The 7,511-nt window shown below is 36.3% G+C and overlaps 1 protein-coding gene across 1 annotated transcript in view; it reads left to right on the top strand.

The window, feature by feature from the left end:
• Positions 1-6,921, top strand: part of LOC121862402 — a 35,472-nt gene extending 28,551 nt beyond the window's left edge. The window contains exon 4 of the mRNA XM_042360666.1: positions 6,681-6,921. The gene's annotated coding sequence lies outside the window, so the exon portion shown is untranslated. The remainder of the gene's footprint in view (positions 1-6,680) is intronic.
• Positions 6,922-7,511: the final 590 nt, after the last annotated feature.

The raw sequence follows: 7,511 nt of genomic DNA on the forward strand, positions 1-7,511 counted from the left end.
TGGTTGTTATAATCGTGGTTATGGTTGTTATAATCATGGCATGGTCGTGCTTGTTTTATCATAGTCGTGGTAGTTATAATCATGTTCTTGGTTTTTTATAATCATAGTCGTGGTTGTTATAATCATGGTCGTGGTTGTTATAATCATGGTCTTGGTTGTTATAATCATGGTCTTGGTTGTTATAATCATATTCGTGGTTGTTATAATCATAGTCGTGGTTGTTATAATCATAGTCGTGGTTGTTATAATCATGGTCGTGGTTGTTATAATCATATTCCTGGTTGTTATAATCATGGTCGTGGTTGTTATAATCATGATCCTGGTTGTTATAATCATATTCCTGGTTGCTATAATCATGGTCGTGGGTGATATAATCATGGTCTTGGTTGTTATAATCATGGTCGTGGTTGTTATAATCATGGTCGTGGTTGTTATAATCATGATCCTGGTTGTTATAATCATGGTCTTGGTTGTTATAATCATAGTCGTGGTTATTATAATCATGGTCGTGGGTGATATAATCATAATCGTGGTTGTTATAATCATGGTCGTTGTTGTTATAATAATGGTCATGGTTGTTTATAATCATGGTCGTGGTTTGTTTTATCATGGTCGTGGTTGTTATAATCATATTCCTGGTTGTTATAATCATGGTCGTGGTTGTTATAATCATGGTCGTGGGTGATATAATCATAGTCGTGGTTGTTATAATCATGGTCGTTGTTGTTATAATCATGGTCATGGTTGTTATAATCATGGTCGTGGTTGTTATAATCATGGTCGTGGTTGTTATAATCATGTTCCTGGTTGTTATAATCATGGTCGTGGTTGTTATAATCATAGTCGTGGTTGTTATACTCATGGTCGTGGGTGATATAATCATGGTCGTGGTTGTTATAATTCCTGGTCGTGGTTGTTATAATCATAGTCGTGGTTGTTATAATCATGGTCGTGGGTGATATAATCATAGTCGTGGTAGTTATAATCACGGTTTGGTTGTTATAATCATGGTTGTGGTTGTTATAATCATGGTCGTGATTGTTATAATCATGGTCGTGGTTGTCATAATCATGGTCGTGGTTGTTATAATCATGGTCGTGGTTATGATCATGTTCCTGGTTGTTATAATCATGGTCGTGGTTGTTATAGTCAAAGTCGTGGTTGTTATAATCATGGTCGTGGTTGTCTGGTGGTTGTTATAATCATGGTCGTGGTTGTTATAATCATGGTCGTGGTTGTTATAATCATAGTCGTGGTTGTTATGATCATGGTGTGGTTGTTATAATCTGGTATAATCATGGTCGTGGTTGTTATAATCATGGTCGTGGTTGTTATAATCATGATCGTGCTTGTTATAATTATGGTCGTGGTTATTAAAATATTGTCGTGGTTGTTATAATCATGGTGGTGGTTGTTATAATCATGGTTGTGGTTGTTATAATCTGGTCGTCGTTGTTATAACCATGGTATAATCATGGTCGTGGTTGTTATAATCATGATCGTGCTTGTTATAATCATGGTCGTGGTTGTTATAATCATGGTTGTGGTTGTGATCATGTTCTGGTTGTTATAATCATGGTCGTGGTTGTTATAGTCAAAGTCGTGGTTGTTATAATCATGGTCGTGTTTGTCATGGTCGTGTTGTTTATAATCTGGTCGTGGTTGTTATAATCATGGTCGTGGTTGTTATAATCATAGTCGTGGTTGTTATGATCATGGTCGTGGTTGTTATAATCATGGTATAATCATGGTCGTGGTTGTTATAATCATGGTCGTGGTTGTTATAATCATGATCGTGCTTGTTATAATTATGGTCGTGGTTATTATAATTATTGTCGTGGTTGTTATAATCATGGTGGTGGTTGTTATAATCATGGTTGTGGTTGTTATAATCATGGTCGTCGTTGTTATAACCATGGTATAATCATGGTCGTGGTTGTTATAATCATGATCGTGCTTGTTATAATCATGGTCGTGGTTGTTGTAATCATGGTCGTGGTTGTTGTAATCATGGTCGTGGTTGTTATAATCATTGTCGTGGTTGTTATATTCATGGTGGTAGTTGTTATAATCATGGTCGTGGTTGTTATAATCATGGTCGTCATTGTTATAATCATGGTCATGGTTGTTATAATCATGGTCGTGGGTGAAATAATCATAGTCGGGGTTTTTATAATCATGGTCGTGCTTGTTTTATCATGGTCGTGGTTGTTATAATCATATTCCTGGTTGTTATAATCATGGTCATGGTTGTTTTAATCATGGTCGTGGTTGTTATAATCATGGTGGTGGTTGTTATAAACATGGTCGTGGTTGTTATAATCATAGTCGTGGTTGTTATAATCATGGTATAATCATGGTCGTGGTTGTTATAATCATGATTGTACTTGTTATAATCATGGTCGTGGTTGTTATAATCATAGTCGTGGTTGTTATAATCATGGTGGTGGTTGTTATAATCATCGTGGTGGTTGTTATAATCATGATGGTGGTTGTTATAATCATGGTCGTGGTTGTTATAATCATAGTCGTGGTTGTTATGATCATGGTCGTGGTTGTTATGATCATGAATGTGCTTGTTATAATCATGGTCGTAGTTGTTATAATCATAGTCGTGGTTGTTATAATCATCGTGGTGGTTGTTATAATCATGGTCGTGGTTGTTATAATCATGATCGTGGTTGTTGTAATCATGGTCCTGGTTGTTATAATTATTGTCGTGGTTGTTATAATCATGGTCGTGGTTGTTATAATCATGGTCGTGGTTGTTATAATCATGGGTCATGGTTGTTATAATCATGATTCGTGGTTGTTATAACTGGCGGTCGTGGTTATATAATCATGGCTGTGGTTATAATCATGGTCGCGTTATAATGGTCCTGGTTGTTATAATCATGGTCGTGATTGTTATGATCTGGTCCTGGTTGTTATAATCATGGTATAATCATGGTTGTGGTTGTTATGATCATGAATGTGCTTGTTATAATCATGGTCGTAGTTGTTATAATCATAGTCGTGGTTGTTATAATCATGGTGGTGGTTGTTATAATCATGGTCGTGGTTGTTATAATCATGGTCGTGGTTGTTGTAATCATGGTCCTGGTTGTTATAATTATTGTCGTGGTTGTTATAATCATGGTCGTGGTTGTTATAATCATGGTCGTGGTTGTTATAATTATTGTCGTGGTTGTTATAATCATGGTCGTGGTTGTTATAATCATGGTCGTGGTTGTTATAATCATGGCTGTGGTTGTTATAATCATGGTCGTGGTTGTTATAATCATGGTCCTGGTTGTTATAATCATGGTCGTGATTGTTACAATAAGGGTCGTACCTGAGACTAACACAGGAAGAATAAACCCCACACCTAATCTTTAATCTCAATAAACCCAGATTAACCTCACCTAATCAACAGGATTAGAGACCATTAGGATTGTACCACCAATACCGATACATTTCACACTGGATTAATAACAAAACATTTAATCACATTTCCAATCGCTAATGTCTTACTGATATCAAGTTGTGAGTCTTACATGTCTATATAATTATGTTTTATTCTTTCAAATATTTATAGTTCGTTGTGTATTGTATTGTATGGTATGGATTTGTATGGTATTGTATGGTATTGTACTGTATTGTACTGTATTGTACTGTCACAGGAATAAGTATACTGTACACACTGGAGCTGTAAGGTCCGAAAATGGTCTGGTTACGTTGAAACTGCTCATCCAGACCCATGATGAAACTCAGCTCCCCCCACCTGTTATCTCTAACTATTTCTGTTTCCCCTTCTTTATTCTTCTATTTACTCATCTTCCTTCCTTTACTAATCCAAACAGCGTTAAAAAAAAGTAGGGTAAGAAAAAAAGTGGGGGGAGGAGGAAGGAGCCGTATGATAACTGCAATCAAGGGCTGACGGCGTACAGCGAATGAGGGTGCGCCAAGTCTATAGACTTGCATTGTTTTCCAGAGAAAATAAAATGGTTAATTAATGGCTTCATAAAGAAACCATCTTTATGGGACCAGGTTTTTTCCACTCTACGAATTTTTTTGCTATTTTTCCACCAAGCTTGATGAAAAACGATTGTGCCGTTTCGGCTGCCCACAACAGACACACACACAAACAGACAGACAGACAGACACACGCCTAGTCCTATAGTATATTAGATAAAAATAATAATTATAAATATGATTCTTGCCTATAATGCCTAGGTAATGATAATTCTAATATTTATAAATTATATAACAGAGGATTCTTATCAATTATTTCTAGGTAAGGATAATCGTAATTATTTATACCCATTAATTATCATGCTAGTAGTTAAGATAGTCACCTCGATACTTGTCTATAGTCTTAGTAAAGTTACTACTGTATTAATTATATTGGCACTATAGCTAAGGGCGCCTCACAAAGTCAATATTTATTGACAATATAATTGACTGTGTAGGGTTGATATTGATGGTATTGACAATACAAAATACTGATGGAATCTGGATTGATGAGTTTCAAAATATTTCTAATATTGCCAATAAGTATTGACCGTGTGAGGCTAATGTTGTCAATATTGGTCCAGCATAGCAACGGGCGCCATGGAGTGCACAAGTACTGTTGGTCTTGCTGTGTCACCTACCCAAACAAAAATTGACGCTCAGGATGTGTTGTTACGGTTTATTCATACATATAAAGAATTACCGATGTTATGGGATGTCACATCAAAGGATTATATGGACAAAATCAAGAAAAATGCAGCTTATGACAAGTTGTTAGATATTGTCAAAGAAAGTAAGAAAGATGCGGCTTGAAAATAATAGTGAAGATCACAGGTTCCACCACTTTTATCTCATTCAGCAGATTTGTATGAGTGTATTTCTGTCACTTGGTAAGCCACTCCTTCACCCCCGCTTCCGTTCATTAAAGCTACACCAGCTTTATGAGCCGATATTATTGTCTGCACTCACTTGGTGCCTCACTGACAAGACTGTTCGAAATATTGAACGTGTGACGGCCGCTTTAGTTATAGTCATTCGTAGTATCGCTAATTATAGTCATTGATGATATCGTCGATAATAATTTGAGATGGTATCGAAATTTTAGATGTAATATCGCATAATAATTAGAAACTATCGTCAATAATTAGAAAATATCGTCAATAATTAGAAAATATCGTCAATAATTAGAAAATATCGTCAATAATTAGAAAATATCGTCAATAATTAGAAAATACCGTCAATAATTAGAAAATATCGTCAATACTTAAAAAAATTTCATCAATAATTAAAAAAAATATCGTTACTTATATACATTAATAATGCCGTTTATCATACTCACTAGTGATATCGTCAATTTGAATCGGTAATAATATCGGCAGCTTTAAATCGGTGTAGTAAATCGGATGTTGTAAATCGGAGTAGTAATTCGGTAGCTGTAAATCGGTGTAATAAACCGAGAGCGGTATAACAGTATAGTAAATCGGTGTAGTAAATTGATAGCTGTCAATATTTTAATTATTGACAACCGCCACCTCACACGTTCAATATTTCGGACAAACTTGTCAGTCTGTACCAAGGAGGCCTAGAAGGAGTGCTGACGAAAATGTCTGCTCATAAAGCTTGTGTGACTGTGATCTTGGCTTTTGCTTTAGACAATCCACCTAAATACTTATTGTATTTTGTTCTATTGTAATGCAAACATTTTGTGCTTATAAAATGTAATGTAGTCAATAGTCATAGGCTATTTTATTGACCGTATAAAAATGAGGTGCTTATTAGAACCGGAGCGGGACCTTCCGCCATCCCCCAAAAAAAAATTGAGATTATTGTTTTATAGTCTTCTCTTACCCCCCATCTTGCCAGGGAGTAACTCTTTGACCCCATCATGCATAGTCCAAATTCCTATTAAGAAAGGAACAATTTGACATTTGAATCATTCCAATATCTTCATTGGTTCAAAAGTTATTGATTTTTATATGAACGTAAACTTTGAGCGAGTTTTCCTCGAAAGTAGCTTCGTGGCGGAAGGCCCCCTCCGGTTCTAAGCGCCTCAATTATTTACTTACCTTTACTGATGATACCACAGAGGACAAACTCTTGCAAAGAGCACTTTGATCGCCAAGAAAGCTCAGTTCTTCATAAATCCAACATGTTGGTTCATAAGCTTCATCGACCCCTCAGCCTGATCGCTTGGAATCCTGGACTTTCTTTAGCTCCTTCCTATAATTTGTCCTCATTGAATTGATGTTTTTGACATCCTCACGGATTGCATCTTTCTTCAATTCCTTGAGAGTAATCAACAACTCATCATAAGCTGCATTTTTCTTTCCTTTGTTCATGTAATCCCTTAAAGCAACATCCCACAACATTGGTAATTCTCTGTATGTCTAAATGAATAGTAATAACACATCCCGAGTGTCACTTTTTGTTTGGGCAGCTGGCCCATTGCCGCCGCTATCAGCAAGACCGGAAGATGTGCACGCCATGGACGACCGTTATGAACAATATTATGAACAATATTTTGTATTGTTAATACCATCAGCCACATCCTCACACGATCAATCTTATTGTCAATATTTGAATATTGTAAATAAATATTGAACGGTATATTAAATCGATGTAGTAAAACAGTAATTGTAAATCGGTGTAGTAAATCGGAAGCTGTAAATCGGTTAATTTCTTTGCAGGTTAAATATTCATCTGAGCGAACCGTGGATTGCCGAGCGGCTCCAGCGCACCTCACACCCGAAATTAACTGCAGAATGAGTTTGTGTGTTAAGTGTGTGTGAGTGTGTTGAGTGCGTGTGAGTGTGTTGTGTGTGTGTGTGAGTGAGTGTATTAAGTGTGTGAATGAGTGTGTTAAGTGTATGAATAAGTGTGTTAAGTGTGTGGATGGGCGTGTTAACTGTGTGAATGTGTGTTAAGTGTGAGCGTATTTAAGTTGTGTGTGTGTATTTAAGTTATGCGAGTGTGTGTTAAGTGTGAGTGTATTTGAGGTGTACATGTGTGTGTGTGTGTGTGTGACGATTGCTCCACACCGTAACGCTCGGAGGAGCACCACGCAAGGTGTTAATACTTTCGAGTTAGCCCGACTGTATAACGAGGCTGACAAGCGCCAGTCCCGGAAAGACGCTATGGCCGACCCTCCCGCACTAAATGTATCCCCCCACATGTGCAACATCTGTGGACGACCCTGCCGATCCTGTATCGGCCTCTTTAGTCACCTCAAAACTCACCATTGTATCATAGCTGCATGATCGTCATACTAGATTCTGAGTGACAACAAAGAAGTAGTTGTAGTAGTAGTGTTAAGGTTCAGTGTGTGTGTTAAGTGTGAATGTATGTTAAGTATGAGTGTGTGTATGTGTATTAAGGGTAAGTGTATTTAAGGTGCATGTGTGTGTGTGCTGTAATAATAATAGTAATAATAATAATAATAATAATAATAATAATAATAATAATAATAATAATAATAATAATAATAATAATAATAATAATAATAATAATAATAATAATAA

The sequence above is a fragment of the Homarus americanus genome, unplaced genomic scaffold (genome assembly GCF_018991925.1).
Source record: "Homarus americanus isolate GMGI-L3 unplaced genomic scaffold, GMGI_Hamer_2.0 scaffold31037, whole genome shotgun sequence".
Classification (NCBI taxonomy): domain Eukaryota; kingdom Metazoa; phylum Arthropoda; class Malacostraca; order Decapoda; family Nephropidae; genus Homarus; species Homarus americanus.